The sequence below is a fragment of the Scyliorhinus canicula genome, chromosome 9 (genome assembly GCF_902713615.1).
Source record: "Scyliorhinus canicula chromosome 9, sScyCan1.1, whole genome shotgun sequence".
NCBI classification, from domain to species: Eukaryota; Metazoa; Chordata; class Chondrichthyes; order Carcharhiniformes; family Scyliorhinidae; genus Scyliorhinus; species Scyliorhinus canicula.
The window spans coordinates 64830311-64851373 of NC_052154.1; the positions used below are offsets into that span (position 1 = coordinate 64830311).

At 45.1% G+C, this 21063-nt stretch overlaps 1 protein-coding gene across 1 annotated transcript in view; it reads right to left on the minus strand.

Annotated features, from left to right (window-relative positions):
* Positions 1–21063, minus strand: part of LOC119971362 (glucose-fructose oxidoreductase domain-containing protein 2-like) — a 64775-nt gene that overhangs the window by 3472 nt on the left and 40240 nt on the right. The gene's annotated exons all lie outside the window — the stretch shown is intronic.

The following is a 21063-nucleotide window of genomic DNA, read 5'->3' on the forward strand; positions in this document are numbered from 1 at the left end:
GGTAATTAATTCCTTTCCACCCAAGTAATCTTGAATGGTACCTGATTCTATTTTGCTCAGTTACCGACTCATTTTACAAACACATTTAATACATTCTACAAAAATAGATCGCTATACATGGCAAATAGCACTTTATCCCACTGGAATCAAATTAATGGCCCTAAAAACATCAGACAATCTTGTAATAAAGCATAGATGTTTAACATTTAGTATGTAACTACATTTTTTATAGCACTTAAGTACAGTGTACCTCAGAATAATTGTAAACACTTGCAGGCAATTTTCTCCAAATAAGCAATGAACTACTTTCACAATTGGTTTCCAAGTACACAAGATAAAAGGGCTGGTGCAAGACACACTTACAGAAGTTAATCTCCCTTTCTTCATTAATCTTGAGCAGCAAATTAGCTGAGATCAGCAACTCAATCCCAGTTTTGACGTGCGCCAGACAAAATTCCTACGCTATCTTTGTTAACTTGCAAATAACGGGCTGGTTTCGCCGGTCCCCCAGCCATGTGTTTTTAGGTGGTGCACCAGTCACTGGCAGCGGGATTCTCCACTACCCACTACTTGTCAATGGAATTTCCCATTGAAGCCACCCCACGCCGCCAGGAAACCCATGGGCGGGGGTGTGCTGCCGTCGGGAAAAGAGAATTCCGGCCAACAATTTTCCTCTGGCTCTGGTTTTACCAAATCCATACAGATATTGCTAGTAGCCGTATTTATGAAAATGGGTTAAAATGTCAACTGGCAACCAACAAAATAAGAAAGCAGCACAAGAGAATTTCATGTGTTTCGACTGAAGTACTAGAGTGGGCTTAACCTAGATAGATGATGCTTGCATGTTTATCAGCCTCAAGATCCTGGGAGAAACTATCATTATGGCCTGATGACCGTAAGAAGGTAATATAAGAAACTAAGAACATGGAAGAATTAAATGATTGTAAGTAAATTGATTTCATCCAAGTCACTCAATAGAAATATTGTAAATAACCCATTGGTTATGCATTCTGCAGTTTTGAGATGCATGTGTGTGAAGCGGTATTCCTTCATGTCTCATTACAAAGATATCCTTAAGAGACTTGCACCTCAGAAAAAGCCTCTCTCTCCACCTGTACTCTCAGATCCTCCGAAACTCAAACATTGCCACCTCTGGACTCGGAGCTACCTCTACCAGCTACCTCTACCAAAGTCTTTGACATTACATCCAAAAATCCCTTTCAAAACACCCTCACCCTTGGACATGCCCAAAACATATACATATGGTTCGCCAGCCCCTCCCCCGCACACACCTATCCTCTACCCCCAAGAAGAGCCGACTCATACCGGACACAGTCATGCGAGCTCTAGGCACCACCTTAAATTGGATAGCACACGATGAGGATGCATTCACCCTCCGCAGAGCTTCGCGCCTCATTCCGGCCCCCAACTCCTCCTCCCACCTGCGCCCGACCACCTTTATGGGAGCACACTCCCTCTTGATTTGATTATTGTCACAAGTACCGAAGTACAGTGAAAAGTATTTTTCTGCGGCCAAGGGAATGTACGCAGTACATAGAGTAGACAAAAAAGAATAATCCAACAGCGTATATTGATAAATGGTACATCGGCAAACAGTGATTGGTTACAGTGCGAAACAAGGGGCCAAACAAAGAAAATACATGAGCAAGAGCAGAGAAGAACATTATTAGTAATTATATATGAAGTGGAAAAGAGTTTTAGTAAGTCAGAACGGTGATAAGAGATAAAAGAAAAGGGTCTGGGTGAGATTGCTCGCAGAGAGTCGCCATGCTCCGGCGCCATCTTGGATGGCAATCTTTATCAGCTCCCCATACAAGTCCGTAACCCTGCCCTGCTCAATTTCGTCCTCGGACAGGAGCTTGGGGAGGCAGCGCCGGAAATGATGTGACTGTGGTGGGTCTTATCTCAAACAACAACGAATCAGACTACAGAGGGAGATAGAACACTTGGTTGCATGGTGTACCGAAAACAGGTTGCATGGTGTACTGAAAACAACCTCTCTCTAAATGTCGGCAAAACCAAGGAACTGATCATTGACTTCAGGAAGCGTAGCACGACACACACTCCCTGTCTACATCAGTGGCTACAAAGTGCAGGTGGTCGATAGCTTTTTCTGGGTGTCACTGTAACCAATTACTTATTTGTCAATGTTTCCCAACTGAGGGCGGAGGGGGGGGGGGTTCTTGCTATGGAGGGAGTGCAGCAAAGGTTTACCAGGCTGATTCCTGGGATGGCGGGACTGTCATATGAGGAGAGACTAAATCAGTTAGGATTATATTCATTGCAGTTTAGATGAGTGAATGTTCCCGATGGTGGGGGAGCCCGGAACTAGGGGTCATAGTTTGAGGATATGGGGTAAATCTTTTAGGACCGAGCTGAGGCGAAATTTCTTCACTCGGAGAATGGTGAATCTGTGGAATTCACTACCACAAAAAGTAGTTGAGGCAAAAACAGTGTTAATTTCAAGAAGGAATTAGATATAGTTTTGGGGGCAAAATGGATCAAGGGATATGGGGGGGGGGGGGGGAGGAAGGCGGGATTAGGATATTGAACTCTATGATCAGCCATGATCATAATGAATGGTGGAGCAGGCTCGAAGGGCCGAATGGCCTCCTCCTCTTCATATGTTCCTATGGAGTGAACCAGGTGGGTTTTTACAACAATCAGCAATGGTTTCATGATCATCATCATACTTAAAAAATTTTTTAGATTACCCAATTATTTTTTCCAATTAAGGGGCAATTTAGCGTGGCCAATCCACCTACTCTGCACATTTTTGAGTTGTGGGGGTGAAACCCACGCTAACACAGGGAGAATGTGCAAACTCCACACGGACAGTCACCCAGAGCCGGGATCGAACCTGGGACCTCAGCGCCGTGAGGCAGCTGTGCTAACCACTAGGCCACCGCTGCCCATCATCATACTTTTAAATCTAGATTTTTAAAAATTGAATTCAAATTTAATCTTCTGCCATGGTGGGATTTGATCCCGGGACCCCAAAGCATTACCATGGGTCTCTAGATTACTAGTCCAGTGACAACACCACTACATTATTGCCTTCCCACAAATGGAGAAAAACATGGGTTGGGTGCAAGTTGATCGGGGTTTATGTGGGGTGTTTTGATGTTGGAGGTGGTATGTGGGAGTGGTTGTGATTTTTTAAAAATGTATGTTTATATTTATTTTTTCTCTGGTGGGTTGATGGTTTCAAAGGTTGTTTTGGGTGAGGGGCTTAAGAGAGGCACCATTGAGTAAATACATAACAAATCATTACAGAAGAGACTAGTGCCAAGAGGATTAGCAGACAGCTAATGGCTGGAATTCTCAGATCATTGCGATTCAATTTTCCCAATGGCAGCGCATCCCTGCCTGTGGGTTTTCCTGGCGACATGGGGTGGTTACAATGGGAAATCACATAGACAAGCAGCGGGATGATAGAATCCTGCTGTCAGCAAATAGCGCGCGGCAGTAAAATACGCGGCTGGGGCCCGGAGAATTCAGCAAAATGTTATTCCAATAATTAAAAAGGGAGATGGAACAAGTCCCGGAAACTATACAGCATTAGTGGCCTGAATTTTGCCATTGTAATGACAACAAAACAGTCTGCGTTCACCATCATTACAGTGCAGAAAACAGAAATTCTCCATTCTGCCACAGGGTGCGCTGTTGAAATCGCCACAGATGGAAATCATTTGAATTGACAGACTGGCCTCACTGTGCGAACATATGAATAATGTTAACACCCTTGAAAAAGTTGTGCCCCGAGGTGTAATTGTTTTTTCTAATGGCATACAAAGTTCAAAAGTGCTCAACAAAAGTGCAAAACGAATTTTATATTTATGGAATGTTCTATTTCCAGATATGAATAAAAATAAATCCATCGGTTTTAAAAGCTTATAATATTTCAGTTTCTACGTTAATCTCATGCATGTCCCAATCTTTAATTTGCTGTCTCTAAAATAATTTAAAAATTGCTTTTATCATTACTTTTCACTTTCTGGCATGTTTCAATCGCCCACCCACTCTTATTATCCTGGTAATGAGAAGTAACCAATTACAAGTCGAACTCCTGGCAATGGACACTTTGATTGGCTGGGGCAATTTCGATCAGGTGTTCCGTGGCATAACTATGTTTCTATATAACTACGTCAGAGGTTTCCTGAAATAGCTTCAGAGACTTGAATAATTATATACTGCACATTATTATGATACTTTATTGTGATTTTGTTTTTGTTTCCACCTCAGATCGTATTCATTTCTCAATTGGGTCATATTAGAATTATAGAGTTCTGGTGCGAGGTGCTCCAGAGAGTGCACGCCTCCACCTTGTGCGTTCTGGTGTGAAGTGCTCTGGAGAGTGAAGGCCTCCATCTAGTGCGTTCTGGTGTGAAGTGCTCGGAGAGTGCACGCCTCCACCTCATGCGTTCTGGTGTGAAGTGCTCCAGAGAGTGAAACGCCTCCACCTCATGCGTTCTGGTGTGAAGTGCTCCAGAGAGTGAAACGCCTCCATCTCGTGCATTATGGTGTGAGGTGCTCCGGAGAGTGAACGCCACCACCTCATGCTCGAGGTTGGGGCTGCTCCAGCTGAAGGTGGTATATCGAGCACACCTCACAAGGGCACGGATGATCTGGCTCTTTGAGGGGGTAGAAGATGTGTGTGAACGTTGCGGGGGGTGAATCACATTCATATGTTTTGGTCTTGTCGAAAGCTGGAGGATTACTGGAAGGAGGTGTTTAGGGTGCACGTGAAACTGGACCCGGACCTCGGGAGGCCATATTCGGGGTGTCGGACCAGCCGGGGTTGGAAACGGGTGCAGATGTTGTAGCCTTTGCCTCGTTGATCGCCCGAAGGCGGATCCTGTTGGGATGGAGAGCAACCTCTCCATCCTGTGCCCTGGCGTGGCGGGGGGGACCTGTTGGAATTTTTAACTCAAGAAGATTAATTTGAACTGAGGGGCAGGATGGAGGGGTTCTACAATTCATGCGTGTTATTCATTATGCACTTTCAAGAATTGGATAACATCGAACATTGGGGAGGGGGTGGTGTGTGTTAATGGTGACTATGGGCGATTCCTGATTCCTTTTGTTATTTGTTTATGTTAACATGCGGGCTGCTGTTTGGGGGTTTGGTGGGAGGATGGGATTGTTGTTGTTGATATGGGGATTGACATTGTATTCGTTACTGCTTATTGTTTATTGTTGGTGGGTATAAATATGGGAGAAAATGAGAGAGAGAATAAAAATATATATTTTTTAAAATATTGGAATTATAGAATCATAGACTAGAATCACTACAATGCAGGAGGAGGCCATTTGGCCCTTCGGGTCTACACCGACCCTCTCAAAGAACACCCTGCCTCGGCCCACAACCCACCATATCTTCGTAACCCAATAACCCCACCTAACCTTTTGAACACCAAGAAGTAATTTATCATGTCCAATCCACCTGACCTGCACATCTTTGGACTGTGGGAGGAAACGGGAGCACCCGGAGGAAACCCACGCAGACACGGGGAGAACGTATAACCTCCACACAGACAGTGACCCAAAGCCGGAATTGAACACGGGTCCCTGGCGTTGTGAGGTGACAGTGCTAACCACTGTGCCCCCATGCCCAATAGTTTGGGAAGCACTGACTTGAGTACTATTGCAAATGACCTTTTAATAATTGAATAAATTATAGATAGGTAGGAATAGATAGAACGCCCTATCGTTAACAAAAACATCCTTTAACACAAAATCAGAATTTTCATCCTAAAACAAAACATAAAACACATTTGCTCAGATACAAACAAATGACGTTGGTCCATGAAAGTTATGAGGAAGTTCCCACGTCACCACAAGAGGAATTGCACACCTCCACTAAATTTGCCAAAGCATTCTCTTGAGCAGAGTCCTAAGCATCAGAATTTTTGTATAACTACAATGGGGTTTTTCTTACCCCGTTTCAGAAACCACTGATTTATCTCCTTTTTATCCTCTCTGTTGAACAAAAAGGTCATTTGAAAACAACAGTCGGGAGTGTTTTTCAGACATTTGCACAGCAATACAAGTTACCTGGTGCTGGGTCTTCACAATTCTACCAATACAAAACGTCACTCCCGATGTATTAACAATTGCCAATAAATGTTGTAGTTATTTTTGAAGATTGCTTTGCAGCTACGTTTTCATCTCCCTATGTGATTGATTTTATAAATACAATTACCATCCAAAGCTTTGCATACCACTTCACCCATTTATTAAATCACATTTGATATACATTACCGTCCCACTTAATTTTACATCCACAATATAAAATTCATAATTAAAGCATTCTACCTGGATATCACAAAGAAAACATCAAAAGTCTGATTCTAGGAAACCTACCATCTCCTGAGGTCAAAATTCCCATTTTCCTCAGTTCTCTATTGACAAGTTATTTTTCAATACACATATTGTCTAAACACTTGGCAGATTTCATACCACTTTCTTCAATACACCTTTTAAAAAATCAGTTATCCTCCCACCTGCCATTGTAAACATTTGAAATTTTACCCCCAAATCGACACTCTATCATCAACTTATGCTGTGAGTAAATAGTATGACATGTAGTGATAAAAAGCAGAGAAACGCAAGGACTATAAGTGGTCTGGCTTCAAATGCATCTATTGCAATGATAATGGGAGCTTAAAGAACAACTTCTACATTGCTATTTCTGAACATAGAGAAATAATACTGAAGTATATACCTAGAGTATTATTTAAGTGGAGGGAGACTGCAAAATGCGGCAGTACAGTATAAGGTACCCTTGTACATGAATCACAAAAAGTTAGCATGCAGCTACAGCAAGTAATTCGGATGGCAAATGGAATATTGACCTTTATTAAAAGGGGAATGGAGCATAAAAGGAGCGAGGTCATTCTATAGCTGTACAAGGCATTGGTGATACCGCACCTGGAGTACTGTGTACAGTTTTGGTCTCCTTACTTGAGTTATACTCGTATTGGAAAGAGTTCAGAGAAGGTTCGCTACTTTGATTCCCGGGATGAACAGTTTTCTTGTGAGGAAAGGTTGTGCAGGTTGTGTCTATACTCATTGGGGCTTTGAAGAATTAGCGGTGATCTGATTGAAACAAAAAAAGAATTTGAAGGGGCTCGACAGATGCTGGAAGGATGTTTCCTCTCATGGGGGAAATCGAGAACTTGAGAAATCGAGTTCAAAAAAGGGACCACCCATTTGCAATTCTCTTCTCCAGAGAGCAGTGGATGCCGGGGTCATTATCTAACTCAGATTTTTGATCAACAAAGGACGCAAGGGTTTTAGGGGCAGGCAGAAAGTGGAGTTAACGCTGCAATCAAATCAGCCATGAACTTATCAAATAGCAGAGTAAGTTCAATGGGCTGAATGGTCTACTCATGCTATTTTATCTTCTTGTAAATCACAACAGTTTCATTTCATCAAAATTGAAACAAAAATATCATGATATCAGTAGAGACTAGTAACTTTTACAAAATTGAATTAGTTATTAACTGGAAGGCTTATGCCACAAGATTTCATGTTTTAAACAAAATGTTTACTGTACAAAAATTAAATAAAGCAAGTACTACCGACAAAATACTTATACTTTAAACTTGCAAAATCTCAACAAAACAGTCCCCGTTCTATTTTTATTTCCACCCAAGCATTACCCTATCCTTTACAGGATCTTGCCACTTCTCCTGGGACTAAATCAAGGTGTACCACAATTCTGAAGGATTCACTTTGATCCTCCTTAGTGTTGCCGCTGTCTCCAAGGATTGAGATTTCCACTAGCCACCAGCTAGACGAATCCTCCAACTTTCCTTCAACACCTCATGATTAAGGTCCCCCTAGCTCAAGCACGAGTCTCGCAGCACACCGCATTCCTGCGCAGAAATTCCAAATCAGAAACACACCTGGGTCCTGATAGCTCTTGGTTACTAGTTCCTGAAAATTCTCTTTTGGTCCCAGCCTTCAACTCACTGTTTCTGAGCGAAATCACCCAGATACCAAATTAAAACACATAGTCAGAAAGGAAGCCCATTGTTCAGTTTCCTATATTTCCTACTTTGACCTTATAAAAACAGGCTTGTACAACTCATGGCCTGCAATCCACTATCAACTCTTCACGGCAAGCCATACATCTAGCCCACAGAATCACTGGTCAAACTGTGGGTAAGTTTAACAAGCAATTCTGAAAGGAGATATTCCTCCAATCACAGGTCATTTCTGTCCCACATTTGCTGCTGGGCAGAGTCTAATATGCACTGAAACAGGCTGGGCTTAATGACCCAGCTTCATATGGACTACCGTTTTTTCTGTGCACTAAACCAAGCGATCTACAGCAGTTCAAAGTTGCAGATGCATTTCTTCCCACGTATTTCCAATGAAACATGATTTTATTTGACAAGTTCCCACCCAAGATAAAGAGCCAAATGTCAAGGTTACAAGGTTGAATAGGAGCTGTGGTAGAAAACTGGCATTGTATGAAGCGAGGCTGTAAGAAACAATACAGCTGCAACACACACTCCCCCATTCTAACTATTGTGGTTTACTTTAGCTTTAGATAAAGTACTTGAACAGATTATTGCAGGTTTAAAATGTAGAAAAAGTGTACTAAAAACAATTCATGCAAAGAATTTTTTTCTGACTGAACATATAAAAAAGGAACATTTGTGGTACATTTATGCATTTAAGAGATGCAGTGCTGAACAGTGCTTTGAATCATTCAGTCCAACATTTTAAAAAATATTTGTGGAAAGTTTGAGCAGTTTCTGAAAAATGCAAAAGGAAGTTTCTGGAGCAGTTAAAACAGCAATAAAACAAAGTTTCAATTCAAATCAGCTTTCGTTACATTCCAAAAGAAAGTAACAAACGTACAGCTCCTCAATTATGTAATATTATACAAGATGGATGCTTTCACAAAGCACTAAAGGCTCATAAAGATGTTCAAAACTTAAACAGTCTGGACTGTCGTTTTAAAATGGGAAGAATGTTGCCACACTATGAATGATCTTGGTCTAGTTCACTTTAGCTGAAAAAGCCCCTAAATAATAATAAAAACACAATTGATTGAAGAATCACTCCATTACTCCAGGGACTGGAGTTTATAAGTCATTTTGTCCTCTGCAGTTATCCATTTTTATGAAAAGATCACGGGGGTCACATTAAAAACAGCAAAGCTTCTGTCGGGATATCATTAAGCACAAGACAGCCACACATCATCCAATGTGATCAAACTGACTGCTCGTGAAATTAAACTATTTGCTGAATTAGAACATTTTGGGGGAAAACTGCCTTTGGAAAGCATTTATAGTTCATGACAAATGAGACAGCATTAAAAACTCTCCTGGTGTTTCCTTCTCTTGCTCATTTCAATTGATCCTACTGTATCTCATCTGTGCTCTGAATTAGTGACAAGACTGGCAATTTTGTACCGATTCCAGTAAATGTAAATTTTATTTTAAACAAAAGGATGTTTCAATAAACTACAATAACTAAAAGTTTTCTATTCATAGCCTTTCAATCAGAGACAAAATAGGTTACTGCACAAATGATTTCTGGTCAATTCTGGCAGTGGGAAGTGCTTTGAACTGCAACCTGGAGGATTGCTCAATGTATTTCTATAAATTACAATTACAATTGAAGAATCTAGAATCTCAATAGTCAGTGGGTGGCGGTGAGGTATTTTTAATTTGATTATACATTTAAAAAACATAATTATAGAGGCATTTAAAGAGAAGCTAGCTCGATAAGAACAAAGGAAAAATAAATAGAAGGTAATGTTGAAAGGGTTAGATGGAGCATGTACACCCACAAAGACTGGTTGGGCCAAATGGTCTGTTTCAGAGTTGTAAACTGTGCAACTGTGATCATAGCAAACTATCCCTCCTTATCCATCTCAATTTATTCGCAACAGTTGACCATACATACCATCCTCCTCCAACACCTTTTTCCACCAAGCCCAGTGAGACTCCTGTTGCCCAATACTATTAGAACATAGAACGATACAGCGCAGTACAGGCCCTTCGGCCCTCGATGTTGCACCGACATGGAAAAAATCTAAAGGCCATCTAACCTACACTATGCCCTTATCATCCATATGCTTATCCAATAAATTTTTTAATGCCCTCAATGTTGGAGTGTTCACTACTGTTGCAGATAGGGCATTCCACGGCCTCACCACTCTTTGCGTAAAAATCCCACCTCTGACCTCTGTCCTATATCTATTACCCCTCAATTTAAGGCTATGTCCCCTGGTGCTTGCCACCTCCATCCGCGGGAGAAGGCTCTCGCTGTCCACCCTATCTAACCCTCTGATCATTTTGTATGCCTCTATTAAGTCACCTCTTAACCTTCTTCTCTCTAACGAAAACAACCTCAAGTCCATCAGCCTTTCCTCATAAGATTTTCCCTCCATACCAGGCAACATCCTGGTAAATCTCCTCTGCACCCGTTCCAAAGCTTCCACGTCCTTCCTATAATGAGGCGACCAGAACTGTACGCAATACTCCAAATGCGGCCGTACTAGAGTTTTGTACAACTGCAACATGACCTCATGGCTCCGGAACTCAATCCCTCTACCAATAAAGGCCAACACACCATAGGCCTTCTTCACAACCCTATCAACCTGGGTGGCAACTTTCAGGGATCTATGTACATGGACACCGAGATCCCTCTGCTCATCCACACTACCAAGAATTTTACCATTAGCCAAATATTCCGCATTTCTGTTATTCTTTCCAAAGTGAATCACCTCACACTTCTCCACATTAAACTCCATTTGCCACCTCTCAGCCCAGCTCTGCAGCTTATCTATGTCCCTCTGTAACCTGCAACATCCTTCCGCACTGTCTACAACTCCACCGACTTTAGTGTTGTCTGCAAATTTACTCACCCATCCTTCTGCGCCCTCCTCTAGGTCATTTATAAAAATGACAAACAGCAACGGCCCCAGAACAGATCCTTGTGGTACGCCACTCGTAACTGAACTCCATTCTGAACATTTCCCATCAACTATCACTCTCTGTCTTCTTTCAACTAGCCAATTTCTGATCCACATCTCTAAATCACCCTCAATCCCCAGCCTCCGTATTTTCTGCAATAGCCGACCGTGGGGAACCTTATCAAACGCTTTACTGAAATCCATATACACCACATCAACTGCTCTACCCTCGTCTACCTGTTCAGTCACCTTCTCAAAGAACTCGATAAGGTTTGTGAGGCATGACCTACCCTTCACAAAACCATGCTGACTGTCCCTAATCATATTATTCCTATCTAGATGATTATAAATCGTATCTTTTATAATCCTCTCCAAGACTTTACCCACCACAGACGTTAGGCTCACCGGCCTATAGTTACCGGGGTTATCTCTACTCCCCTTCTTGAACAAAGGGACCACATTTGCTATCCTCCAGTCCTCTGGCACTATTCCTGTAGCCAATGATGACCTAAAAATCAAAGCCAAAGGCTCAGCAATCTCTTCCCTGGCTTCCCAGAGAATCCTAGGATAAATCCCATCCGGCCCCGGGGACTTATCTATTTTCACCTTGTCCAGAATTGCCAACACTTCTTCCCTACGCACCTCAATGCCATCTATTCTAATAGCCTGGGTCTCAGCATTCTCCTCCACAATATTATCTTTTTCTTGAGTGAATACTGACGAAAAGTATTCATTTAGTATCTCGCTTATCTCCTCAGCCTCCACACACAACTTCCCCCCACTGTCCTTGACTGGCCCTACTCATTCTTTTATTCCTGACATACCTATAGAAAGCTTTTGGGTTTTCCTTGATCCTACCTGCCAAAGACTTCTCATGTCCCCTCCTTGCTCGTCTTAGCTCTCTCTTTAGATCCTTCCTCGCTTCCTTGTAACTATCAAGCGCCCCAACTGAAACTTCACGCCTCATCTTCACATAGGCCTCCTTCTTCCTCTTAACAAGAGATTCCACTTCTTTGGTAAACCACGGTTCCCTCGCTCGACCCCTTCCTCCCTGCCTGACTGGTACATACTTATCAAGAACATGGAATAGCTGTTCCTTGAACAAGCTCCACATATCCAGTGTGCCCAACCCTTGCAGCCTACTTCTCCAACCAACACATCCTAAGTCATGTCTAATGGCATCATAATTGCCCTTCCCCCAGCTATTACTCTTGCCCTGCGGGGTATACTTATCCCTTTCCATCACTAACGACGTAAAGGTCACCGAATTGTGGTCACTGTTTCCAAAGTGCTCACCTACCTCCAGATCTAACACCTGGCCTGGTTCATTACCCAAAACCAAATCCAATGTGGCCTCGCCTCTTGTTGGCCTGTCAACATTTTGTGTCAGGAAACCCTCCTGCACACATTGTACAAAGAATGACCCATCTAATGTACTCGAACTGTATCTTTTCCAGTCAATATTTGGAAAGTTAAAGTCTCCCATAACAACTACCCTGTTACTTTCGCTCTTTTCCAGAATCATCTTCGCCATCCTTTCCTCTACATCCCTAGAACTATTAGGTGGCCTATAGAAAACTCCCAACAGGGTGACCTCTCCTTTCCTGTTTCTAACCTCAGCCCATACTACCTCGGAAGAAGAGTCCCCATCTAGCATCCTTTCCGCCACCGTAATACTGTCCTTGACTAGCAGCGCCACACCTCCCCCTCTTTTGCCCCCTTCTCTGAGCTTACTAAAACACCTAAACCCCGGAACCTGCAACAACCATTCCTGTCCCTGCTCTATCCATGTCTCTGAAATGGCCACAACATCGAAGTCCCAGGTACCAACCCATGCTGCCAGTTCCCCTACCTTATTTCGTATACTCCTGGCATTGAAGTAGACATGATGTGGAGATGCCGGCGTTGGACTGGGGTGAGCACAGTAAGAAGTCTTACAACACCAGGTTAAAGTCCAACAGGTTTGTTTCAAACACGAGCTTTCGGAGCACGGCTCCTTCTTCAGGTGAATGGAAAGGCTTGTTCCAGAAATGTTTATATAGACACAGTCAGAGATGCCCCGGAATGCGAGCACCTGCAGGCAATCAAATCATCAAAGATGCAGAGAGAGAGGTAACTCCAGGTTAAAGAGGTGTGAATTGTCCCAAGCCAGTTCAGTCGGTAGGCCTCTGCAAGTCCAGGCTTGTTGGTGGGGGCCGAATGTAATGCGACATGAATCCCAGATCCCGGTTGAGTCCGCATTCATGCGTGCGGAACTTAGCTATAAGTTTTTGCTCAGCAATTTTGCGTTGTCGCGTCTCCTGAAGGCCTCCTTGTAGAATGCTGACCCGGAGATCAGAGGCTGAATGTCCTTGACTGCTGAAGTGTTCCCCAACTGGAAGGGAACAGTCTTGCCTGTTGATAGTCGCACGATGCCCGTTTATTCGTTGTCGCAGTGTCTGCATGGTCTCGCCAATGTACCACGCTTCGGGACATCCTTTCCTGCAGCGTATGAGGTAGACTACATTGGTCGAGTCGCACGAGTATGCGCCGCGTACCTGGTGGGTGGTGTTTCCATGTGTAATGGTGGTGTCCATGTCGATGATCTGGCATGTCTTGCAGAGATTACCCTGGCAGGGTTTTGTGGTGTTGTGGTTGCTGTTCTGAAGGCTGGGTAATTTGCTGCAAACAATGGTTTGTTTGAGGTTGCGCGGTTGTTTGAAGGCCAGTAGTGGGGGTGTGGGGATGACCTTGGCAAGATGTCCATCCTCGCTGATGATGTGTTGGAGGCTGCGAAGAAGATGTCGTAGTTTCTCCGCCCCAGGAAAGTACTGGACGACGAAGGGTACTCTGTCAGTGGTGTCCCGTGTTATGTCTCGGCACTCTACACCAGCATCCCCCATGACGACGGCATTGCTGCAACAGCCTCAGTCCTCAACACCGACAACTGCCAATCTCCAGACGCAATTCTGCAACTCATCCGTTTCATTCTAGACCACAACGTCTTCACCTTCGACAACAAATTCTTCATCCAGACGCACGGAACAGCCATGGGGACCAAATTTGCACCTCAATATGCCAACATCTTCATGCACAAGTTTGAACAGGACTTCCTCACCACACAGGACTTTCAACCGATGCTATACACCAGATACATCGATGACATTTTTTTCCTTTGGACCCACGGCGAGACATCACTGAAACGACTACACGATGACATCAATAAGTTCCATCCCACCATCAAACTCACCATTGACTATTCTCCAAATTCAGTTCCATTCTTGGACACACTCGTCTCCATCAAGGACGGTCACCTCAGCACCTCGCTTTACCGCAAGCCCACAGATAATCTCACGATGCTCCACTTCTCCAGCTTTCACCCGAAACACATTAAAGAAGCCATCCCCTATGGACAAGCCCTCCGTATACACAGGATCTGCTCAGACAAGGAGGAGCGCAACAGACACCTACAGATGCTGAAAGATGCCCTCGTACGAACGGGATATGGCGCTCGACTCATTGATCGACAGTTCCACCGCGCCACAGCAAAAAACCGCACCGACCTCCTCAGAAGACAAACACGGGACACCACTGACAGAGTACCCTACTCTCCGCAGCCTCCAACACATCATCAGCGAGGATGGACATCTTGCCAAGGTCATCCCCACACCCCCACTACTGGCCTTCAAACAACCGCGCAACCTCAAACAAACCATTGTTTGCAGCAAATTACCCAGCCTTCAGAACAGCAACCACAACACCACAAAACCCTGCCAGGGTAATCTCTGCAAGACATGCCAGATCATCGACATGGACACCACCATTACACATGGAAACACCACCCACCAGGTACGCGGCGCATACTCGTGCGACTCGACCAATGTAGTCTACCTCATACGCTGCAGGAAAGGATGTCCCGAAGCGTGGTACATTGGCGAGACCATGCAGACACTGCGACAACGAATAAACGGGCATCGTGCGACTATCAACAGGCAAGACTGTTCCCTTCCAGTTGGGGAACACTTCAGCAGTCAAGGACATTCAGCCTCTGATCTCCGGGTCAGCATTCTACAAGGAGGCCTTCAGGAGACGCGACAACGCAAAATTGCTGAGCAAAAACTTATAGCTAAGTTCCGCACGCATGAATGCGGACTCAACCGGGATCTGGGATTCATGTCGCATTACATTCGGCCCCCACCAACAAGCCTGGACTTGCAGAGGCCTACCGACTGAACTGGCTTGGGACAATTCACACCTCTTTAACCTGGAGTTACCTCTCTCTCTGCATCTTTGATGATTTGATTGCCTGCAGGTGCTCGCATTCCGGGGCATCTCTGACTGTGTCTATATAAACATTTCTGGAACAAGCCTTTCCATTCACCTGAAGAAGGAGCCGTGCTCCGAAAGCTCGTGTTTGAAACAAACCTGTTGGACTTTAACCTGGTGTTGTAAGACTTCTTATTGAAGTAGACACACTTCAAACCACCTACCTGAACACTGGCACCCTCCTGCGAAGTCAAATCTGTGCTCCTGACCTCTATACTCTCAATCTCCAGTACCCCAAAACTACAATCCAGGTTCCCATGCCCCTGCTGAATTAGTTTAAACCCCCCCAAAGAGCACTAACAAATCTCCCCCCCAGGATATTGGTGCCCCTCAGGTTCAGATGTAGACCATCCTGTCTATAGAGGTCCCACCTTCCCCAGAAAGAGCCCCAGTTATCCAGAAATCTGAATCCCTCCCGCCTGCACCATCCCTGTAGCCATGTGTTTAATTGCTCTCTCTCCCTATTTCTCATCTCACTATCACGTGGCACGGGCAACAACCCAGAGATAACAACTCTGTTTGTTCTCGCTCTGAGCTTCCATCCTAGCTCCCTAAAGGCCTGCCTGACATCCTTGTCCCCTTTCCTACCTATGTCGTTAGTGCCAATGTGGACTACGACTTGGGGCTGCTCCCCCTCCCCCTTAAGGACCCGGAAAACACGATCCGAGACATCACGTACCCTTGCACCTGGGAGGCAACATACCAAACGTGAGTCTCTCTCGCTCCCACAAAATCTCCTATCTGTGCCCCTGACTATTGAGTCCCCAATTACTAATGTTCTACTCCTTTCCCCCCTTCCCTTCTGAGCAACAGGGACAGACTCCGTGCCAGAGGCCCGTACCCCATGGCTTACCCCTGGTGAGTCGTCCCCCCCACAAGTATCCAAAACGGTATACTTGTTACTCAGGGGAACGACCGCAGGGGGTCCCTGCACTGACTGCTTCTTCCCAGTCCCTCTTACAGTTACCCATCTATCTCCAGTCTTTGGTGTAACTACTTCCCTGAAGCTCCTATCTATGACCCCCTCTGCCTCCCGAATGATCCGAAGTTCATCCAGCTCAAGCTCCAGGTCCCTAACACGGTTTTTGAGGAGCTGGAGTTGGGTGCACTTCCCACAGATGAAATCAGCAGGGACACTGACGGCGTCCCTCACCTCAAACATTCTGCAGGAGGAGCATTGTACTGCCTTCCCTGACATCACCTCTAGATTTAAAAAAAAACAAGAAAAAGAAAAAGAAAGGAAGAGCTTACCTGATATTACCTCAAACCCTGCTCCCGCTGAAAGGTAAGCAAATTTAAAGGCACTCACTCACCTTCACGACAGGCCCCTGCTCCCGCTTCCCAACCACCGTGGGGTGGGGGGGTTGGTTAGAGGAGGAGGTAGGGTGGGAAACACTCACAAAGTGTTTCGGGTTTAACTGTCACTTGCCAACAGCCTCTCCACAAACCACCTTCAACTTAGGCTGACCGCACTGCACGTATGCAAATTTCCCCAGAACAGCTGATCAGTAGCTCTGCTCTGCTGCCCTCTGCTATTCTTATCTAACATCCACAGATGTTGTCAGACCTGTTGAGATTTTCCAGCATTTTCTGTTTCAGATTCCAACATCCACAGTAATTTGCTTTGATCTGTTCTTATCTATCCAGTCACAGCAGAGAATCACCTGCAGTGGATTATCTAACTCCGTTAACCCTGGAGCCCCCAGTAATCTAACCTTGGTCCATTCCTATTTCTAACCTAGCCTCTTGGCAGCACCATCCAAAAACATGTCATATTCATCACATATGACAATAAAATAGAATAGAATCCACACAGTGCAGAAGTAGGCCATTCAGCCCATCAAGTCTGCACCAATCCGCATTGCAGTCTCAAGGTGCCAATGTCCCAGGTTCGATCCCAGCTCTGGGTCACTGTCAGTGTGGAGTTTGCACATTCTCCCCATGTTTGCGTGTGTTTCACCCCCACAACACAAAGATGTGCAAGATAGGTGGATTGAACACGCTAAATTGCCCCTTTATTGGAAAAAATGAATTGGGTACACTAAATTTATTTTTTAAATGACTGCACCGTCCCTCCGAAAGAGCACCCCGCCTCGGTCCAATCCCCCACCTATCCCCATAACCCCACCTAGGGGCAATGTAGATAGACAATCCAGCTAACCTGCACATCTTTAGACTTTGAAGGAAACCTGAGCAACCAGAAGAAACCAATGTAGACATGGGAAGAAATGTGCAAACTCCACAGTCACCCAAGGTCAGAATCAAACTCAGGACTCTGGTGCTATGAGGCAGCAGTGCTAACCACTGTGCCATCGTGGCACCCAATTACACCCAGCTCCATATCACCACCCTTCTGATCTCTCCGATTTGTCATACTCATCAGATGCCCAGTAAGGGATAAGCAGAAATTTCCTTCCATTAAATATTGGGAAGACTGAAGCCACTGTCTTTAGTCCCATCCACTCGTTAGCCATGGCTCCATCCCTCTACCTGACCATGGTTGGAGGCTCAACCAGATTCTATGCACCTCAGCATTCTATCTAAACCAGAGATGAACTTCCAACACTATATTCTCTCCATCACCAAGATGGCCTACTTCAGGTGTGGTCTCACCAAGGCCCTGTGTAATTGCAGTAAGACATCCCTACTTCTGAACTCAAATCTTCTTGCAATGAAGGCCAACATATAATTTGCCTTCCTAATTGCTTGCTGCACCTGCCTCTCCACTTTCATTGACTAGTGTACAAGGACACTTGATCCTTTCGCATATCCATACCTCTCAATATCTCACCATTTAGATAATACTCTTTGTTTTTCCAAGTAATGCATCTGCCATGTATTTGCCCACTCACTCCTGAGTTTGATTCTGACCTCGGGTGACTGTCTGTGGAGTTTGCACATTTCTTCCTGTGTCTACATGGGTTTCCTCCGGTTGCTCAGGTTTTCTTCAAAGTCTAAAGATGTGCAGGTTAGCTGGATTGTCTATCTACATTGCCCCTAGGTGGGGTTATGGGGAAATGTGGGGGATTGGACCGAGGTGGGGTGCTCTTTCGGAGGGTTGGTGCAGTCATTTTAAAAATAAATTTAACCTTCGTTTGCACTGAGTGCTGAGCTTGTGGCATTTGAGTGCTACAGTGAGAGTTTGGTGACTGATGGAGTATAAGGGTTCATTTTTATTTAAAGTCTAGTATTTCTTTTATTTAGTTAATTAACTTAAAAGTTGCTGTTTGGTCTATAAGAAGGTGAATTTTGAATCAGCTTTAAACAAGGTTCTACTTGGACTTACTTGCAGCTGGAGCTTGTTAATTAGTTAATTGCATTAGGCCAGTTTTCAGAAGCTAGAGTCACAGTATAAATAGGAGCTAGTTACAGTGCAGACTTTATTTGCACTGGAGTGCTGAGCTTGTGGCATTTGAGTGCTACAGTGAGAGTTTGGTGACTGAGGGAGTGCTGAGCTTGTGGCATTTGAGTGCTACAGTGAGAGTTTGGTGACTGAGGGAGTTAGGTGAGGAGGGAGTAAGGTGCTCCTTACATTTCATTTCCTATATTTATCAAAGAGCGTGAAGGGAACCAGGAGTTAAGAGTACAGCTGACTGGGAGCAGAGTCGGAGGGCGGAGGTCCAGTTGGTCCACGGGGCAGCTAATTCTGCAAAGTAAGAGGGGATGGAGGCTAGGGCAGTTGCATGCTCCTCCTGTAGGATGTGGGTGGTGAGGGACACCACTGGTGTCCCCGCTGACTATACCTGCGGGAAGTGCACCCAACTCCAGCTCCTCAGAGACCGTGTTAAGGTACTGGAGCTGGAGCTGGATGAACTTCGGATCATCCGGGAGGCAGCGGGGGTTATAGAGAAGAGTTACAGGGAGGTAGCCACACCAAAGGTACTGGACAAGAGTAGCTGGGTTAGTCAGGGGAAAGAAAACTAACAGGCAGACAGTGCAGGGATCCCTCGTGGCCGTTCCCCTTCAAAACAAGATGCTGTTGGGGGGGGGGGGGGGGGGGGGGGGGGGGAGAGAGGATGACCTACCGGGGGAAGGCCCCAGCGGCCAGGACTCTGGCACTGAGTCTGGCTCTGGGGCTCAGAAGGGAAGGGGGGAGCATAGAAAAGCAATAGTAATAGGAGATTCAATGGTTAGGGGAATAGATAGGAGATTCTGTGGTCGCGAGCGAGACTCCCGAAAGGTATGTTGCCTCCCGGGTGCCAGGGATGTCTCTGATCGTGTCTTCAGGATCCTGAAGGGGGAGGGTGAGCAGCCAGAAGTCGTGGTGCACATTGGTACCAACGATGTAGGTAGGAAAAAGGGTGTGGAGGTAATAAACAAGTTTAGGGAGTTAGGCTGGAAGTTAAAGGCCAGGACAGACAGAGTTGTCATCTCTGGTTTGTTGCTGGTGCCACGTGATAGCGAGGCTAGGAATAGGGAGAGAGTGCAGTTGAACACGTGGCTGCAGGAATGGTGTAGGAGGGAGGGCTTCAGGTATTTGGATAATTGGAGCGCATTCTGGGGAAGGTGGGACCTGTACAAGCAGGACGGGTTGCATCTGAACCAGAGGGGCACCAATATCCTGGGGGGGGGGGGGGAAGGTTTTCTAGTACTCTTCGGGAGGGCTTAAACTAATTTGGCAGGGGAATAGGAACCGGATCTGTAGTCCAGCAACTAAGGTAGACGATAGTCAGGACGCCAAAGCACGTAGTGATGCAGTGGGGAAGGTAACAATGACAAAGGAGAGTACTTGCAGGCAAGGAGATGGGTTGAAGTGTGTATACTTTAATGCAAGAAGCATCAGGAATAAGGTGGGTGAACTTAAGGCATGGATCTGTACTTGGGACTACGATGTGGTGGCCATCACGGAAACTTGGATAGAAGAGGGGCAGAAATGGTTGTTGGAGGTCCCTGGTTATAGATGTTTCAACAAGATTAGGGTGGATGGTAAAAGAGGTGGGGTGGGGGGGGGCATTGTTAATTAGAGATAGTATAACAGCTGCAGAAAGGCAGTTCGAGGGGGATCTGCCTACTGAGGTAATATGGGTTGAAGTTAGAAATAGGAAAGGAGCAGTCACCTTGTTGGGAGTTTTCTATAGGCCCCCCAATAGCAGCAGAGATGTGGAGGAACAGATTGGGAAACATATTTTGGAACGGTGCAGAAGTCACAGGGTAGTAGTCATGGGCGACTTCAACTTCCCAAACACTGAGTGGAAACTCTTTAGATCAAATAGTTTGGATGGGTTAGTGTTTGTGCAGTGTGTCCAGGAAGCTTTTCTAACACAGTATGTAGATTGTCCGACCAGAGGGGAGGCCATATTGGATTTAGTACTTGGTAATGAACCAGGGCAGGTGATAGATTTGTTAGTGGGGTAGCATTTTGGAGGTAGTGACCACAATTCTGTGACTTTCACTTTAGTAATGGAGAGGGATAGTTGCGAGCAACAGGGCAAGGTTTATAATTGGGGGAAGGGTAAATACAATGCTGTCAGACAAGAATTGAAGTGCATAAGTTGGGAACATAGGCTGTCAGGGAAGGACACAAGTGAAATGTGGAACTTGTTCAAGGAACAGGTACCGCGTGTCTTTGATATGTATGTCCCTGTCAGGCAGGGAAGAGATGGTCGAGTAAGGGAACCATGGTTGACAAGAGAGGTTGAATGTCTTTTCTTCTTTTTTTATAAATTTAGATTACCCAATTATTTTTTTCCAATTAAGGGGCAATTTAGCGTGGCCAATTCACCTACTCTGCACATTTTTGGGTTGTGGGGGCGAAACCTACGCAGACACGGGGAGAATGTGCAAACTCCACACAG